This window comes from Vulpes vulpes, chromosome 1 (genome assembly GCF_048418805.1).
Source record: "Vulpes vulpes isolate BD-2025 chromosome 1, VulVul3, whole genome shotgun sequence".
NCBI lineage: Eukaryota > Metazoa > Chordata > Mammalia > Carnivora > Canidae > Vulpes > Vulpes vulpes.
Window position 1 is genome coordinate 76,338,628 of NC_132780.1, and position 20,730 is coordinate 76,359,357.

The 20,730-nt window shown below is 39.2% G+C and overlaps 1 long non-coding RNA gene across 1 annotated transcript; it reads left to right on the forward strand.

Moving 5' to 3' along the window:
• Positions 1–1,990: 1,990 nt before the first annotated feature.
• Positions 1,991–15,790, forward strand: LOC140595695 (uncharacterized). The gene is made up of 3 exons (XR_011997510.1): positions 1,991–2,127; positions 13,147–13,206; positions 15,682–15,790. It is a non-coding gene; the product is annotated as an uncharacterized lncRNA (long non-coding RNA).
• The last annotated feature ends 4,940 nt before the right edge of the window (positions 15,791–20,730 follow it).

The window sequence follows — 20,730 nt, forward strand, 5'->3', positions numbered from 1 at the left end:
ATATATATTGTCTCTGGTGACTTATCTTGAAAATGTATACAGCAGTATGAGATTTTAAACACAAATATTAACTAAAAGGACATTTTTGTTTTACATTCTAAAATTGCAGATAACATATAACTCATTTAATTTTTTGAAAACCAAATAACCATGATGCCTGTAACTAATGTTTTTGATTAATAAAACACTACAATACCTGTAACCTAAATTTGTTTGTAAATGTCTTGAGATATACAAAATATCATAAATAAAAATTATTTGGTTTTTCAGAGAATTATTTCAAAAGACTTTGCCCACATTCAGAGATAGTAGATTATTGGAGCCCATGGATTCCAGTTGATTTAATTTGTATATAAGTTTACTTATTACACATCTACTCAATAGTGCGGTCTAGAGAGTTACATTTTTAATCTATGGCTTGTTCCATAGCCTCTTCTTTATTATGAATACTTTTTATTCATGATGAGATTTTATAAATATTAATAATATTGAAACAAAAATTTCTCAGTACAAACTATCCTCTAGTGGGTCTTTCCAGGTACTTTTCAACAGCATTCTTTGTCCCCAAGCAGACAGATGACATCCTCCCATGGCATAGTTAGAAGGGTCCTGCACTTCTATCCATTATCTGTTTAGTACAAGGCTGAATAGCAAAGTGATTCAGAGAAAAACTCTGGAAGCAGTTTGCAATTTCCTTGCCGGCACAATAAGGGTAATAATAGAACCTATCTTAAAGTATTGTTTTGAGGATTAAATGAGTTAATATAACCAATTTTAGAACAGTGTCTGACAAATCAAAAATACTTTGTAAGTATTCATGATTATAATTATTTCTAGTGGCAGAGGACCCATATATTCCAGAATCTATTTGCTTAGAAGGTTCACATGTGATGGTTAAGAATGGGAATTCTGGGGGCTCCTGAGTGGCTCAGTTAGTTAAGTGTCCAAGTATTGGTTTTAAATGTCCAACTCTTGGCCCTGATGTCATGGCTGGTGAAATGGAGCCCAGCATCAGATTCTGCACTCAAGCGGGAGTCTCCTTGAATATCCTCTCCCTCTGCCCCTTCCCCTGATCCCCCCTGCCCCTCTCTCTCTCTAAAATACACAAGTAAATCTTTAAAAAAGAAAAGAAAAGAAACTTTGCAGCTAAACTGTTTTGATCCAACTCTACTTCCACCCTTATGAGCTGTGTGATCTTGGCAAGGAAGTTACTTATATCTTTGAGAAAATGCCTCAGTTTCCCCTTGGGTAAAATGATATCAATTACAATACTTACCTTACAGAATTGCTACAGGATTAAGTAAACTGTTAAACTTAAACAGTGCCCAGGGGCACCTGGGTAGCTCAATGGTTAAGCATCTGCCTTTGGCTCAGGTCGTGATCCTAGGATCCAGGATTGAGTCCCATATCAGGCTCCCTCTGCCTATGTCTCTGCCTCTGTGTGTCTCTTATGAATAAACAAAATAAAATAAAATAAAAAAATAGTGCCCCAAACGTGATAAAAGCTGAGTAAATATTACCTGCTACACCAGAAACATTAGCATTATTACTGTCACTGTTTTTAATTTTTACCAACTCTGCATCTTTCACTTAAATTCTTATTTTCCAGGGCAGCATTCATTCACCAGGTCAGCTCTCCCTAACTTTTGCCTACTCTTACCATGGTTCTAATTTTACATTTCTGTCTAAGACACTCTCATAAATATGTCTCTCATGAAGCTCCATAAAGGTGGGGGGTAGGGCTGGTCTTTGCTCACCATTTTCCCCAAATTTTGAGGGTGTGGTATATGGTCAGCCCTCAATAAATCTCAGAGAATGAGTTATGTCTAATTTCAACGATTCGTCTTGCTAATGCAAACACAGAGCTTGTAAAATAAATGAAGTGGTGCCAAGGAGGGCATGGGGATTACAAAGTCAGAATTTGCCCTAGGCTTGAAGGTTGCATGGCCTTTATTATCCTAATATGGTTTATCTTTGTATACTACAGGCCCTGAACCAGCTACAACTCATTGCCTTCTGTGCCCAGTTCCAAGAACACGAATCTTCCTACTAAGATGGGACTCACCCTCTCCTCCTGTTCAAAGTCCACACCACCCCCATATATGGTCCAGCTTCATTTCCGCTCAGGTACCTCTTGACTAATCCCAGAACCCCTGTGGCTGCATCATTTTGCCTCATGTTACAAGTTCAGGTCCCTCCAGGATCCATCTACCCTTTCTCTGTACACAGTCCTATGACCTCTCCCATCTCCAGAGCGCTGCCCTATTTCTAGGATCTCACTGCAGCCTGCAGGGGCAGATCAACAGATTAGAAAATCCAGCTTAATTGAAATTGTGAACCTTGTCAAATTCAAATAACAGAGCTAGGCAGAAACGCTAGCCTCTTTCCACCCAGCAAAATAAACCAAGGTTAAGTAATTAAGCTAAAAGGTTTTTTTTTTTTTTTTTATAAAACCACAATAGAGAGGAAGGGAAAGAAAATATTTATTGAAATATTGTTCAGCAGAGGAGCAAGGAGAACAGGCACCTCATTTTCATGAGCATCCAATGTGCAGTAGGCATAAAATCATACAGTTAAATTACAGAATACCAACACTTTAAATCATGCATACATACATACAAACAAGATGTTTAAAAAATAAATGTAACCTTATTTCAAATCGTCAGTGCTTCCCTCCAGAATAAATTTAACAATTTAGTCCTTAAAACCTTGGCAGAGTTTCTATAAAAGTACATGCAATTTTAGTCTCGATTTCAGATACTAAATATATAAACTATATTTAAAATGTCTATACAGCTCCTCCTCAACCTACGATGGGGTTACATCCTGATAAACGCACCCTAACTGGAAAATATCCTAGGTGGAAAATGCACTTAATACACTTAACCTCCCAAAAATCACAGCTTAGCCCACCTGCCTTCAATGTGCTCAGTTACACTAGCCTGCACTTGAGCACGATCATCCAACAGAAAGCCTATTTTGTTGACAATAAAGTGTTGACTATCTCATGTAACTTAGTGAATCTCATACTAAGAGTGAGAAGCCCAACAGAGGTACCAGTGCAGGAGGGCTACCAGTGTGCCCAGTTGTTTACTCCCATGGTTGCCAGCTGACAGGGAGCCCTTCTGCCCAGCATCATGAAAGAGGATCCAACCACATGTTGCCAGCCAGGGAAAAGATCGAAATTCAAAATCCCAAGTGTGGTTTCTACTGAATGCATGTCGCTTTTGCACCATTGTGAAGTCCAAAGATCATAAATGGAACCATCATAGGTCGGGGACCATCTGTATTTTAAACATTATAGCACTGCTTACTATCACAAGTAAACCAAATGTGACATTATACTCAAAACAGGTTATTTGGCGCCCATTGGTCACACTTGCATTGTTTGGCCAGATTTAACATCACTAGTATTACTATTTTACAAACCAAGTTAAAAAAAAATCCAGACAATTTGAAATATCTGCAACAACCTGGCTGACTGAGCACGCAAACTTGCTTTTGCCTGATAAGTCTAAGTTGTTGGTATAGAAGGTTCTTTTGTTTTTTGTTTTTTTTTTTTCCATAAATGTTTCCTCTTGTTTCTCTCTAAGACATGATTTTTACCATGGTCCAGAGCTCTGGGCTGTGGGTGACAATCTAGACTAACATAAGAGGACAAGGAAACTGTGATGAGAAATCTGTGATGAATAGCAGTGAAAGATAAAGTTCAAACCCACTGCAATTCTTCCTCTTAACAATAATTAATTGAAATAGTTTAAACAGACACTGACATAGAAAAGGAAGTGAATTTTGGAGTATGTATGAAAAATATAGATTATTGACTCAGGAGACCATAATGGCCCTTTCATTATCTTCAGGAGTTATTGTATGAAAACACTTTTGGAAAGTTTTTTAAATGAAAATTATTGACCTGATAGACCACAATAGTTCCAAAGAGGGCATTAGTATCCATTTTTAAGCAAGTATTTATATTGTTTAAAACCATTACTGGCATTTGTGCAAAAATCTCTTCAACTCTAGTGCAGAGGCTGCCTGAGAAAGTGGCCCAGTAATATCCATTTAGAAAAAAAAAAAGTCAAACTCACTCTTCCTTATCTCTTCAAAGCAATGAAACTATATACTTTAATAGATTTATTTCTCATTAAATTATATTGGATGCTTTGTTTCCTTTGATTTAGATCTTTTCTAATGTAATCAAATGCCAAAAATAATGTTGAGTGGGCTTTTTTGGTAAGAAAATTAAATTGATCTGCCCATTAACTTGTTGAGTGGTTAGATTTGGTCTTTGTGGTAGCAGATTATATCTGCCATCAATTACTTAGAGCTGGAGGAGATTGAAAGTTATTTTTAATATGAGTGCTGGCCATTGCTATGTGGACAAAACCATATATGCTTCATGTTTTATGGGTTATATGTCCACTCCCCTGAAGTAACAGAGCAACTCAGAGTTACACCGCTGGGTTCCTACTGTGTAGTACAAATGGGACTGTGTGTGCTCCTGGTATTTGACAAGTATGAAATGCTGGTGACTTGAAAAACAGAGTGCTGAAAGCCACATGATATCCCTGTCACTCAAACGTGGTCTGATCTCAAGATCTATTACCTGCTTACTAGACTGTGAGGCCCTTAGATTCAGGTTTATGTCTTTATTAGCTTGCATTCTTTGACTGCAAGCATCAGCAATGATCTCTGGCTAAATGAAGGGAAAAAGAGAAGTTAATAGGAGAATGAGAAGGTACTTACAGAGAGGACAAAATAGAAGGCAGAAAGAGCAGGTTTGCAACAATCAGGAATCAAGAAACAATGGAAAGTTTCAGAGACAGGTCATACTCAAGGACTGTACCCTCTTTCCTCCCTGCCTCCAACGTTGGAATGAAGGGACCAGTTCTAACCAATTTTTGGTCAGGATACTCCTGCCCTCAAAACTTATCACTACGGGAGAGAGAGTCCAGCTGGCTACTTTTATTTCCTATGTCGACACGTTGCACACTCCAGTGTGATGAAAAGGAAGATCCTCTGTGTAACGTTTGGCTTCTGGGGTGGGACAGAATCTTTTATTTATCACCCAGACAAGGTTTCCAACAGAGGGAAGGTAATGTCCCAAAAGGAAATCAAGGGGTTCTTACAAAGGGGAATGGATACTAGGTGGCTAGGAATGTCCACACATAGTAGATACTCAATAAGTATTTTCTAAATGAATGAACAAGGGAGAGGATGAAAGGATGAACAGTTGCGAAGGAGACATAACAACTCTTACTTCCTTCTAGGGTGGTCAAAAGCAAGTCAGATAATGATCACAGGCATTCAAATATGCCTGATGATGGGCACAGAGGTGTTTTCATAGTTTTCGGTGAAGCTAATATGTGAGCCCTTCTTCTAATTTTCTTTCATTATGAAATCAGAGAAAATTGTGAGTTTATAACATTGATTCCTGAATATGTTAAAAATGAAGCAGACTCATAATAGAAATACGTTTGAAAGAAGGCCTATAGCTTTTGTTGAAAATGTTAATGTCACTCACAAAATTAGGAACTATGTTTTCCCATCACATTCACATAAAGTAAGCTAATATTTTTTCTTTCTTTGTTTAATAACAATAGTAAAATAAAACCTGGCATTTATTGATACTGCTGTTATTAAAATTTTACTTATGGGGGCAACAGCCTGTCTCAGTCAGTTAAGCAATCAACTCTTGGTCTTGGCTCAGGTCATGATCTCAGGGTTATGAGATGGAGCCTTATGTCAGGCTCGTGCTCAGCTGACACTCTGCTGGAGATTCTCTCTCTTCTTCTCCCTCTGCCCTTCCTGGTTTTGCTCTCTCTCACTCTCTCTCTCTCTCAAATAAATAAATCTTTAAAAATAAAATAATACTTGTGAAAAAACACATCTTTTAAAATATTTATATTTCCTCATTGCTGCAATGTCTTAAAGTCTCTTTCTCATACTGGTTGTAATACCTAGGTTTAAGAATCATGGAAAAACTGGTGCCTACATCATATAAGGCACTGTCAATGCTCAAATCACTGCTCAACTAGTAAGATGTGATGAAAATATTTGGAATGTACAGTATCAGGCAGAAAATTTGCATCTAAATATGTGACATACTTATGTGGCAGCTTATTTAATAGAATTTCTACTATGTCCTAAATACTTCTTCAGGAAAAACAAGATGTAAGTTAAAATGCTAAAGAAAGAGAGAGAGAGAGAGAGAGAGAGAGAGAGAGAAATTTAAAATATTTGATAGGAAAGTTAGAAATACCATGGGAAAGGAATGAATATAGGATTTTACTGACCACACATCATATCTCCACAGGGAACATCACAGAAGTCCGGTATGGTTTCCTAACCTTAAGAACTTCATCTTCTGGGGTGCCAGGGTGGCTTGGTTGGTTAAGCATCTGCCTTCAGCTCAGGTCATGATCCTGGGGTCCTGGGGTCCTGGGATCGAGCTCTGTGTGGAGCTCTCCACTTAACAGGGAGTCTGCTTCCCCTTCTCCCTCTGTGATCTCTCTGGCTTTCACGGTCTCAAATAAATAAATAAACAAATCTTTAAAAAAAAAAAAAACTTTCCTCTTCTGAGAATTTTTTTGGTCCCTTTTCAGTGAGATGAAATTCTATTCCTGCTGTAAAATTTTTATTCTGTTCCTATATGAAGGTATCAGATATCATTGTCACATGCAACTGTTCAAGTCCTCCTTGATTCCATTCTGTCCCCACTACTAAGCACTCCATTACTGTTTTGGCTACTTTTTGCATTCTTAAAACATTTCTTCTTCTCCACCATTCTTCCTTCATTCATGCCTTCTGCATCTCTCCCTACATGGCTGCATCCTCTCCTTTATAGTCTCATTTCCTCATTTGCAAATGCAAATTTGCAATGGGACTACCTTGGCAGCAGAGTGATCTAGATTATCTCATTCCATAAACCTTTTGATTCTATCTATAAGCAAAGAGGTAAAACAAGTGAAATATCTGGGATCCACCAAGCAAAAGTACTTAATATTTTGGCAGTATAAGCAGCACTTCTCCATTTATGTAAATGGTCATCTGTTTCTTCCACTCATACGTAGAGAGGTCTTAAGGGTGAACTTTAAGACATCACACTCTTGTTTTATTCTTTTCATCTATGATCTAGATTTAATAATTATAATTTTTCTGCCATATTTACTTTGCCTGCTGTATTTGTTGAAGTATTTATTTTTATTGGAGTTCAATTTGCCAACATACAGCATATCACCCAGTGCTCATCCCACCCTCTTGTTTTAAATGCATCAGTGGATTTCTAGTGCCCCTACCATCAAGTCCCAGTTACCTGGATGCCTCAGGCAAGTCAGCTGGTCCCATCCCCACCTCCAACGCTCACTCCATACTCAGGGCCCACTGGAGGACTTTCAGAGCTCCCAACATTCACTCCTGAGCCTGGTGCCTGTCAGTGTTCCCCTTGAGGATTTTTATAGGATGGGAATTGGTCAAACACATGCTGTGACAAGACAAGAAAAAGCCACAAACTCTTGGATCAAGGAATTTGTGCACAAGACCATTCTCGTTGACTCCTGTCAGTTCTGTCACTCATCTGGCACTACACTGTTTCCATTGATCTGGGGACTGGAAAGCTGGGTACTCATTGATGTGCTCCCAATTCTCTTAAATTCTAGAACCTAAATTAATGTGAGTTCCTAGTGTGGGCAACATGTCACTTTCTAATGGCATTTTCTTCATAGAGCAAGTTAAATCAGCAATTGAACAACAGTGTTAGGTGCTGTGGGGGCCAAGGAAGTAGACAAGGTAAGATCCCTTATGTTAAGTAGTTTAAACTTAATTTATGGGACTACCTTGGCAGCAGAGTGATCTAGATTATCTCATTCTGTAAACCTTTTGATTCTATCTATAAGCAAAGAGGTAAAACAAGTGAAATATCTGGGATCCACCAAGCAAAAGTACTTAATATTTTAGCAGTATAAGCAGCACTTCTCCATTTATGTAAATGGTCATCTGTTTCTTCCACTCATATGTAGAGAGGTCTTGAGGGTGAACTTTAAGAAAATGATAGTTTAAAATATGAGTACTTACTCCTCTGATAGAGGACCTGGTTTCTATTTTCTCCTAAATCAACAAGCTTTTCAAAAATTGAGAAAATGTAATTTCTGAGAAATGTTACTGAACTTTCTGACTTATATGCAAGAAAAACAAAACAAAACAAAACAAAAAAAATTTGACATCTATCAGGGTTTTAAACCCAGGTAATAGGTAATAGCAGCTTTTTGCTCAGCCAAACTATTATAAGTTCTTTGCTAGAAGTCTCTTTCATGCTGAATAAGTACATGCATTTTCAGATTTTCAGGTTTCTTTCAATAAAACTGTTTGAGAATTGAAAAATAGAGCTCCTTAGTTGTGGTTCAGAATTAATTGTTCACACAAGGCTTGGACTATATTTGCATGAATTTCTTTTTATTTGGGGGCCAGTGCAGCTATTATTCATTTCTAAAAAATAATATTTCCCCATCTTGTAAAATATAAAAACAGGTTTAATCAGAAACTTCAATTTTTTTAGAATAATCACAATCTTCATTGATTCATTTCCCTAAAAACTGACAAAAACAGTTCAGTGTTTTCTGTTCAGTGCTAATGCAGCAAAGTGCAAATTTTGATAGGATATAGAGGAAACAGTTCTGTTTCAAGAAGATCTCATTAAAAGCCACCTGCTGCCTTAATAATGATGGTATAATTAAAATGCTATCCCCAAATTTGGTATTGCTTAGACATTATGGACAGAAAGAGAAAGCTGATTGAAACTACCTAATTTGAAACTAAGGTAGCAATTTGTAGAAAGAGTGTCCTGAATGAGTTTGACGAATGCAATAGGAAAATACCAAAGGTGCATCTGATTTGGAAAGGAAATGGATGTATTCAACCTGGGAGCACTGGCCCTGGCATGACCCACCAGAACACTGCTCTATTTGCCCTACTTCAGCCCCCCCTTGAACAGGAGACTTACCTTTATTTTAATTTTTATTCTAAATCTACTAATATATTTCTAGAAAGGATTTTTTCTTAGAAGAACCGAATTGGCTGTGTCCCAAGATAATCATTTCAATAACAAAGCTGTGGAGCTGTGGAACGGGAATAAATTAGGAATTAAATAGGGGAATCGTGGGAGAACTTGTCCCAGATGAACAACTGCATGAAAACTTCAATGAAGCCAACATTTCCTCTGTATGAAAGTGACAGACCTGATAAATAACGCAGAAACAATAATCAACAGATTGACAAATCAACTAATGTGATATTTATTAAGTGCAAGGAACTGTTTTGAATGCAGTGAGTGTACAGAGATTACTTTTTCCAACTATCTAAAAGTCTTCCTGCCTCCCCAGGTGACTCCCATAAGCCCATAGATGTTTCAAGGCTATAGCAAGGACCTCTCTGACTTTCTTGGCTCACACAGCCCTGTCATGTCCTGTTTGTTCACATTGGTTCTTTTCTGCCTATAAACATGATGAACTAGCTCTCATAAAGACAAAAACCAAACACCAACCATCTAACTCCTCTCATGTAGCCTGCAGTGAGCCTCCAGCAGCTCCTTCCCCCCCTCCCTCCTCCAAATCTCTCCCTCTTCCCCTCTTTCTCCTTCTCCACCACTGTATTCTTCAAGGAAAACTTGGCCTCCACTCTTACCAGACCAGACCACTGTGACCAACTCCATTACTGTCCTTTAACTGATCACTAACAGTCTTTATGTTATGAACCTTGATAATGCACGTTAACAATTCCTTTTGCTTCTGAGACAGTTCTCTGCCCATTCATTCTTGGCTTTCTCTGAGAATTCCTCTTCAGGATGTTGTCTTCCATCCATTGCCCTTCTTCCAACTCACACACCCTAGTCTCATGGCCTTAATTTTTACTCGTATAAGCTGATGACCTCCTCAGTCCCTACTCCAGACATGATATCGTTCAGAGCTTCTGACTCCTGCTCCACTTCCTGGCTCTGACACTAGGGTGTCCCACAGGTCCAGATCCAGTCTCGTGTTCAAATCCACATTCTTCCTCCCCATCCTTCCTATTCCCTACCCACTATTCCTTAACAACATTGTCTCCCCAGAAACCAAAACTATGATGTCATCTTAAACTCACCATTCTCTCTACCTTACATTTAGTTAATTTCTAAATTCAACTAATTTTCCCCTTTATACATATCTCAAATTATAATCTCCTTTCCCCACCCTCACACAAACTTTAAATGTTGAAGTTGCACAAACTCAGAGTTAAGCTATATCTCATGCAATACACTCTCCCAGGAGAACCTTATCCCAGTACACAACTGTAAATTTATACACAGCTTGGAGATGGCCAAATTTATTTCCTCATCCCAGTCCTCTCTTCCTTGCTTCAGGTCCAGATCTCTGAACTAACTCCTTGACTCTATGTGGAAGTCTTATGATCATGTCCAACCTGTTTAAGCTCATTTTTAAATAGTTAGCAATGGCTAAGACTACCAGCTATCCCCAGGACCCTACATCTTCTTCTGCTCTTGCACAATACTAACTCTTTTGAACCATAGCTGGCTACTTGACCACCAGAATTAACACATTTCTCAACCATCCTCACAGCCACATAATCATGTGCCTAACTCAGGTCCCACCGGACTATGTTAGTTAGAGTTCTCCACAAAACAGGTGGTGGTATATGTGTGTAGACAGACAGATGATAGAAAGATGGATGGATGAATGGATGAATGGATGGATAGATAGATAGATAGATAGATAGATAGATAGATAGATGAGACAGATTGATTTTTAAGGAATTGGTTCACCTCATTGTGGAGACTGGTAACTCTAAAATCTGGCAGGTTGGAAACCCAAGGAAGAGTTGATGTTATTACAGCCCAAGTCCAAAAGCAGAATTTCCTCATCATTGGGGAAAATTAGTCTTTTTTAAATTAAGGCTTTTCAGTTGATTGGATGAGGCCCACTCACATTATGGAGGATACTCTGCTTTGCTTAAAGCCTACTGACTTAAATGTTAATCTCATCCAAAAAATATCTTCATAGTAACATGTAGACTAGAGTTTGGCCATATATCTGGGTATTATGTACTAGCCAAGTTGACACATAAAATTAACCGTCATAGGGATACAAGCAGAAGTCGTATATACAACTTCTAGGAAATGTCCTTAAAGGGAAGGATGCTCCTTTCTCCCCTCACTTTTTCTTTCCTGCTGGTAGGAATATGGATGTAATAGCATAGTAATAGCAGCCAAGTAGTCCACAAGGTGACCTTGAGAACAAAAACCACACGTGTGATATAACAAGATAGAAAGAATATGAGTTCCTTACACCATGGAGGGCCACACTAGCCCACATCAGCCTGAAAATGTTTTGAATATGAGGAATACATTTGTTGCTTGTTAAGAGGGTCTTCTGTTATTTCCACCTAAAATCAATCGTGATTTATAATTTCCTTAACCTACTTCTCCTCCATTGTTTTTCTTCGGGTAGATCATGGCATCAATGTGTATCAGGTTGTAGGAGCAAGAAAATATGGACATTCTTGCTACCAATTTGTCCTTTATAACTCTCCTCACACCCAGAGAACTGCCAAGTTCCACCACTGTTGTCACCCCCTTCCAAGCCACCATCGACTCATTATATTAATGAAATAACTTTCTTATTAGTCTCCTAAAAATTACTCTGCCTCCTTCTCCATCTGCATGTGTAACCAGGGTTCTCTTTTCAAGACATAATTTGGCCCATGTCACTTTCTTGCTTGAAACTCTTCAATGGCTTCTCAAGAATTATAAACCCTTCCAAATCTTTGACTGACAGTTCTGGGTGATCTACCTCCACCCAGCTGTTTTACTTTCATCCCATACTTTTGCTCGTTTACTAAACTCCAGTAAAACATGGATAGGAGTCCCCTCCTCTTCACCTTCTTGCACTTGGTGCATGTTGTTGCCTCTGAGTGACTTCCCTTCCTTCTCCTCTGAACACGCCATTGAATTCTTCAAGACTCAACTCAAGTTGTCTTCTCCAGGGCCTCCATCCAGTTTGGAAAAAGTGACTCTACTTTGTGCTCCCACGGAAGTCCCCCTGTAATCCTATCATTATGATATTATACTAATAATGACAGCCAATATTAACCAAAGGTCTATTATGTGCTATGCACTTTTCTAAGTACTTTACAAATGTTTACTCATTTAAGGAAACAGTATTCTCATTTTCAAGAAAAGGAAACTGAGGTACGAGGAGCTTAAGTGATTTGCCCAAGGCCACATAAGCAGCCTGACCCCAGAGCCCATCCTATTAATGGTCAGGCTGCACAAAACACATTAATGTATGCAGACTGAGTCTATGATTATATGGCTCTTCTATTTGCTCTCTTCTTCCATATTACTATAAACTCCTTTAGGGCAGAGCCCACTTCTAACATACCTTTGTATCTCTATCACCTATGGAACAGTGGTAGGTCATAGTACGTGCTTAATAAACATTTCTTGAACTAAATGGAAAACCAAGTCCCTGGACTCAAGCAAAGAGCAAGATATCCATTTATGAAAGATGAAAAAGTTATTATGTGCTTAATTCTCAGTACACCTTTTCCTTTTTTCCTTTTATGACAGTCTCATGCATATGTTAACAAAATATGGTCCAAACATCATCCCAGTGAGGCAGATGCCAAATGATTAGCCTTTGGTATTCCTGGAAGCAGCATTTTGCTTTGATAATCTATAGTCATTTTTCAGGTAACTGATGTTGAGTGGGAATGTGTTGGGGCAGAGGTGGTCTTCACCATTTCAATCACTGTCAAAAGGGAAATTCAGGGCAACTAACAGATATATATCCCTTGTCTTCTGCTGGCGCTGTGAAAATTGATCTCTGAAATGCTTTGACTCCAGGTGAAAGTAGCTGTATGTCATAAAAGCAGCCTCGCAAAAATCTTTGCGCCCAGTGTAAGTGACAATTTTCGGTGGGCCAGTAGAAAGAAAACTTATCCTTATTTTATGATCGTTAGCCATTGGAGTAGAAAGCAAGCTGGAGAAAGTTTTATTTATGTTGTGATCACTCACTCACCTGGATTACTTCTTTATCTTGTACATATTTCTATGATTTCATGCATCATCAATTCACACATTTTCTTCCCTTCCAGATTTTAAGAAGCTCCATGGGAACAGGGATGATGCCCAGGGAAGTTCCCGGCATGTTGAAGGTACTTAATACATACCTGAATGGAGATTGATGGATTGGATACATCCAGTTACTCAGGATCAGCCTGAGGGGTTCAGTTTTGTTTTAGACAATAAGCAGTTTTCTCAACCACTGAGATTATATTGGGAGGGAGACATTGAATTAGGAGTCTTGATAGCAAGTCTGATGTTTAGAGTAGAATTCACATGCTCACATTCTAGAGTTCATTCTAAACTGAATCTAGAAGTAGATGAAGTAGAATTTGGTGGGCACCTATCCCAGGTAAGGTCTTGTGCCAAGCTTTAGGTATTAACAAAGATTAATACCTTGTTCTCGTGTGTCAAGAAACACACTATCCCTGGACACAAAATTTAGGAGAGTACCAAAAATCCTCACTAATCATGATAAGTTACGGTTTAATGCAATATTTTTAAAAATCAAAATTCATGTTCAAATAGATGATTAACAAAATATCAACGTTTTAAAAAAAGACAAGATCAGTTATAGGTTTGTATCAAGCCATATTGGAGCCTGAGGCAAAAAGAAAAATCAGTAATGCATATTCGGTGTTTATTTTAAAATGTTGACGTCCTGCTTATTATGGATTTTTTGCATTTTTAAAATTTTTTCTAAATATTGCATTAAAATAATTCTTTTGAGCACAGAGGGGTTTTGATGCTCCTTAAATGTTGTGCCTGAGGATATTACCTTGCTTTTCTCACCCCAGGCCTGGCCCAACACATGAGAGTTTCCAGTAAAGTTGGGAGTGGAACAAATGTGGAGAGTAAATGGAATTATTAAAATTGTGGCTCAGCGGTTTAGCACCTGCTTTTGGCCCAGGGCACGATCATGGAGTCCCCAGATTGAGTCCCACATCGGGCTTCCGGTATGGAGCCTGCTTCTCCCTCCTCCTGTGTCTCTGCCTCTCTCTCTCTCTCTCTCTCTCTCTCTCTATGTCTATCATAAATAAGTAAATAAATAAATCTTAAAAAAATTACATAACAGGGGAGTGTTGGAGACACTATAGGTGCTGAGTACCTGGCTCATTGGGATTCCAGGTGCTTATAACTCTGGGGACTGTTAGAGACTAAGATTGGCCCAGTGTATACATGGGATGACAGCATAGTAGGTGGGAGAGAATGAGCAAAACATGAGAAACTGAGGTGAAGTGTCATGGTGTGCCCGGGGGGGGGGGGGGCACAAAGACAGTGGTAATGACAGAGAGATGCTTATGCAACAGGGTGGCAAAGAGGGATGGGGCTAGAAAGAAAGGTAAGGCTAGCTCCTGGATGCCTAATGTACCATACTGAGGTGCTTACACTATCCTTTCTCCCTATCGTCTCATGGTGCCCTGCTCTGTCTCACCTGCAAAACCATGGAACCATAACCCAATAGACTCTGTGGTCCACATTCAGAGATAAACAATTCACCTGACAAAAAGTTCCATCCTAAGGGATCCAGTGTTGGGCTAGCTATATGCTCTTCCTTTTCACTAGGGAGCATATTTTCTTGGTAGCTTTCTAAAAACAATACTTTAATCCAAAACTGTAGGCGTGCTAAACTTCCTGAATATAGCAAACCTGAGAACAGTTGGAGACACATATCCATCACAGGACACTGCTCAGACTACATATGCAAAGGGCGGGTTGCTTCCCATTCTCAAGAGACAAGGACACCTTCAGGATCAATTTTTTTTAATTACAATGTTTGAATGAGCAGTATATTGTTAGTATGGTGCTAAGTTTAAGAAGAGAATAGAAAAAATATATAAAGTATGGAATTTTCTCTTCATTTTGTGGTATGTTAGACATAGTCAAGGGACAAAACAGTTTAAGTGACAGTGTTACTGATACGGATAATGAGGACTCTAGTATTTTGGCATAGTTAGAAAAAAATGTCAGTGATGATGAATAATTTATGCTTCTAAAACTCAGAGCTGATCATCCAAAACCTTTCGTAAGGGGTCCCCAACCCTTCTTTACTAACCTCATTTCTTAAAATACCCTATAATGCAGCCTGGTTTCAGCTCCTCAGGCTCCTCTACACTCTCTACTCCCCACCTGGATCATTCATGACTTGGCTCATGCTTTTCTTTCTACCTGGAAAGCCCTTCTCTGTGCCCCTGCAGGGGGATTTCATTCCTCCTCCACACCCGTGGTCACTGGCCCTTCCCTGGAAGCTTTTCGGTTACCTCTCCTCCAATGTAGCAAAACTGTTCTTGAGAATATTACTTTAGTATGATTTTTTTATATCAGGAACATAGCACCATTTGTCATCTATGTCACTTCCGATTGCTTCTGCTTTCAATGCGCTGAATGCCTGGGATAGCGCCAGACTTAAGAAAAGTTGTTTGGTGAAAGTAATCCACAGAGTTTAGCAAAGGAAATGAAAAATGGTTAATGTGCTATTCATTTAAAGGGTTGGGAAGGGGTTAAGTCAGTTGGAATGTTTTCATCCAGAGATGAGGCTAACTAATTTACTAATAACTGTTTTTCAGGATGTTGAGTGGAAAAGAATGATCAGTTTGAAACCTCTCAGAAAAACAGTAAATCCTTGGGATGCCTGAGTGGCTCAACAGTTGAGAATCTGCCTTCGGCTCAGGGCGTGATCTTGGGGTCTGAGATTGAGTCCCACATCGGGCTCCCTGCACAGAACCTATTTCTCGCTCTGCCTGTGTCTCTGCCTCTCTTTCTCTTGTGTCTCTCATGAATAGATAAATAAAATCTTAAAAAAAAACAAAAACAGCAAACTCTTCATAAATAATGTCACTCTCAAAGGCCTAAGATGGTTTCATGGAAAATATGTTAATATATATGTATCCTAAAATTTATTTTGAACCAGCCTCCAAGGTCGTGAGAAAACTCACAGTGGAAAAACAAACTGTCAGAAATATTATGGTATGAATACAAGTCGGGAGACAAAACACAAAGTGGAAAGGAAAGAGTTAACAGAATTTAAAAACCACATTTTAGGTCATATCTTTACTTCACTCTCCCAAACGTCACAAGCCAAGGGCAAAATGTGAGTCTTTACTTGAAATTTCCAGTGATTTGTCACTGTTTTAAATATTAGCATTATTTAAAACACCAATGTATTTTTTTTTTTGGCCATGAAAATGGATGTGTAAGTGCAGAAAGACCATGCATATGATTAGCATAATAATGGGAAACACGTACAAAGCTTTGACTCGTCTTGACCTCCCTGACCTTCAGCACTTTAGCTGGAGTTAGCAATGGCTCTGGGTTTTTAGACTTAGTATGCAAAGGTGGGTGGAGATGGCATAATTTCTTAAAATCATTGCCCTCAGAGAGTGACAAGGTGTAAATTTCCAAAATGTTTGAAATTTCCATCTACTGGTTCTGATGTGTTGCAATGCAGAGAGCCAAGCTCTAGTTAAGGATTTATCTCAGGCTCCGAAGCCCCAGGCCAATGAAAGCCGTGTGCGCTGTGAAGGTGAACTGCATAGTCTCCAAAGCTAAAGAGCCATCCACATCAATTTGCAGCCAGCTAAGTGGCATCAGCGGTGGGAGAGCTATTTACACTCCCTTCCCGGTCAAGAATTATGGTTCTGTAACCAGGAGGAAAGCAAGGGGAATTGAAGGGGCTGCTCAGAAATATAATGGTCATTTATGGCTAAAGTACCTCCATAACAGTAGGCCCCTAGCTTCTGCAGCATACTTGAGGAATTTGCAATGAAACACATACACACACAAAACACAGCCCCCCCACCCCCGAGACCTTCTGTGACATGCCCATTCATATTGTTAAAAAAGAAAATTCAACCGAGTAAATTTTAAAGATCCTATTGGCTTTATTCAACAATTCATGAATTGGGCAGCATCCCATCTAGCAGATAGAAAGAGCTCCCAGGAGCTGTACAAAATGGGAGACTTTTATAGGCAGGAGGGGGGCAGGAACAAGCAAAGATTAGATTCTTTCAGGCAAGGTCACCTTTCTTGGGGGAACAGCAGGGATCTATCAGGCAGATTACCTCACTAGTGCTGACCAGAAAATTCCAGACTCAGTGAGATTACATTTTTGAGAGAGGCTGAAACTGCAATTATCTTAGGTATTAAGTCTCAGTTTGGTGATGTGGACTTAGCACAAGTGACTCCATTTTGACACTGTTGTCTCTTCTTAACAATATTAAAGCACAAGATGGCATTTGCTTTGCTTACCCAATGGGACAAAGCCAAGAGAACTTCCTGAATTTTATTCTCACCCCACAGATGCTGATTGAGAGGTCTCAACCTACCAATGCCAACTGACCTCCTACCATCTAATAAGCAAAACAAATGAAAAAAGAGAGGATTGGGAGAAAAATAATTAGACAACATTTATCATGCAATTCATAAAAGTACTGTATTTTGCAGCAACGTAAATTACAATATTGCATTATCAAGATAATAATTTGTTTTGTGACAAGAAATCACACCATTATGTGTTGCATCTGTATTATTTTTTAAATTAGGCTTTTTAATTACAGAGATAAATTATGTATGTAAGAATCCCACTTTGAAAATTTTATACAAGGTGTCATCTAAGATCCCATTAAATGTTGGAATCTATTCCTTCCACATCTAAATGTTCCATAGTACTAAGAGTTAACTCTTTCCTAGGGAACCAGAGAGCCCCTTATGCAGCCCTGCAAACCCGAATCCATTTCATACAGACACAACCCTGTTTAGGAATGATGACACCTGCAGGTCAATCATGCAGCTCTGGCCCAGGCAACCATTCAAACTAGGAATGGGCTTGGTAAGGCTGCCCCTTTGGCTTCATTGTGCATACCCTGGACAAAAGCTGCTTTGCTCTACTAGTTAAAATTGCCTGAAGGCTTACAGATGTCACAGAGCTCCAAAAAAACAAACCAAAAATCCAATATGAAATCAAGATTACCAGTATAAATGGTCCTTGAAGCCTAATACAATATTTGGGAACCCATCACATCTGGTTTTAAGTCCTGGCAGGGTAAACAAACTCAGTGGGTCTCAGTTTCTTCATCTGCTGTGGAAGGGCAATGGTAATTCATGTAAAAAACAGGAATTAGGTGAAACAATGTATGTGAAGGAACAATTCAGGATCTGGTGCATAATTAGTGCTAATGACATGGAAACAGTTATTATTCATATTGTTTTTTTTTTTTTCAAAGCAGTGATTTGGGACTTAGTTCAGTCAGAAGCTCTTCTTTGGGTTTCTTTGGTTTCCAAATGGCCCCTATCAGAATCATATTACTACTTGATACTATTTATCAACAAAGAATGAGATGAGGGGCACCTGGATGGCTCAATCAGTCAAGTGACCAACTCTTGACAGTGGCTTAGGTCATGATCTCAGAGTCGTGGGATCCAGCCCCATGTTTGGCTCTGCACTGGGTCTAGAGCCTACCTGGGATTCTCTCTCTCCCTTTCCCTCTGCTCCTCACCCCACTCACTCTTGGTCTCTGAAATAAGTGAATAGGTCATTTTTTAAAAATGAGATGAATATGGCCTCCTTTTTTTAAGTCAAGCAAGAGAAACAGTTAATTTGGGAAAGGTATAAGCTTAGTGGCCAGTAGGGCATCCTAAGCCATTTTAGTTGCAGGCAAAGGAGATGCCAATCCATCCGCATCTACCATCCAATTGTTCACCTCTATAGCTGGGGTGTTAATGCCCTGCCATATGCAAGGAGTGAAACAAAGGAAAAGTATCTCCCTGAAAACAACTCAAGAGGAGAGAGTATACCTGAGAAGAGAGGTTGTAGATTTCCCACATGTTTGCCCAGTTTCTTGCATGGTTTCTGGTCAACCCTACCTTTGATGTCTTCTCTTGAACTTTTCCAAATGTATGGTCCACTTTAAATGGAGAACTAGGTAAATCATGGCGTGATGAAATGTACTTCTATCCCTGCCAAATATTCTTCCAGCTAACCAAGGATCTGAAATCTTTCTCCAACATGTCTTTTTTTTAGTAAATGTAATCCCCTCCAAATTAGTAGTTAAGTACAATTGCATTGCCAGAAATATGGAAGAAAAAGAAAATAGCACTGAGGAAAAAAAATAAGCAAAGGAAGCACACATTTTCAGAAACAAAGAGTTGCTTTGGACCTGCATATGTGTGTATGAGAGGGGAACGTAGGTCACAAGAACTGACGTTCAAACAAAAATGTAATTACATGAAGAAGTGGGTAGGAGGTGAGAGGCAGAATGTACAAAAATTCCCACACTTGGTTTTCAAACAAGAAGAACAAAACTGGAAACAGTGATTTTGAATGAAGAATGAGAAGAAAACGGTGATCTTTGTTTTGCTTCTCATGCTGAAAGTTCATTACTATGGAAGAAGGTAGAGTGCAGCATCTTTAATGAGCAGAATTATTCCAAATCAAGAACCAGAGTTAAAATGGAGCTCATGCACCTGGAGAAAAGGCTTGAAGGGTAGGGTCAGACTTCACCACAGAATTACAAAGAGGAAAGAAAAATAGGCTGAGTGAAGTGGGAAAATAGAGCTGATCGTGTTATGCCTGAGGAGACTCACCAGTTCCAGAAGAACCATTAAGCTAAGAAGTAACTTTGCAATTAAGCTATTTGCTGTTACAGGCTCAAGGAGAAGACATCAAACAAAACCTGTGTCAGTACAAATTATGAGAGAAAAGACTGGAATCCAATAGTCCTGGTACAGTTTTGTAAACTTCTGTGGTCTGACATGTTTCTGACGCCTCTCCCTACCCATTTCTGCTGAAGTTCTATAGCTTTCAGGTCAAATCTGGTCTGCCACCTGTTTTTGCACTCTCTGTGCTTAAAGAATGCCTTTATGTTTTCAAATGGTTGGAAAAAAACGCAAAATGAGAATACTACTTTGTGACTCATGAAAATTATATGAAATTCAAATTTCAGTGTCCATAAATTTGTTTTATTGGAACACAGCCATGCCCATTTACTGCTGTCTGTGATTGCTTTTGCACAACAGCAGCAGAATCAAGTAGTAGTGACAGAAACCATATGGCCCACAAAACTTTAGCAACCCCTGACCTAGAAAAAAGCACAGGATTTAGAACCAGGAGCAGCAAATCCCATTTCCAGCTCCTCACCTACCATACGATTATTGTCAGATCTTGGGCAAACTCAACTCTCTGTGCCTCAGTGACCTGGTCTGTACCCATGTGTGATAATATCTACTTTGCAGGCTTGCTGTCTCTCATGCATAAGGCATTCACCTCTGGTTCTGGCCCACAGTGGTTCTCACCAAGGTATTCAGCACTTTTCCATTTCACCCTCTCTCTCCAGGCGACTTTCTTCTTCTCACTCAAAATTTACATATTCCTTGAACTTCTACCATGGCTCTCTGCTCTAGGATTTGCTCCTGCCAATCTCCCATCATTTCTCTCCGTTGCAGCTCTTCACTGGGGCAGATGATTCCTCTGTCTACATGGTAGTCCCACTTCTCTTAGTTCTGTTTGGAATTTCCCCACTGCCTCTGAGATATCTCCACCTGGATGTCTACTATAGACTGAATGTGGCCCCAGACACATTCTTTCTTATGTGAAGAGCTAATGCTCAATGTTGTGGTAT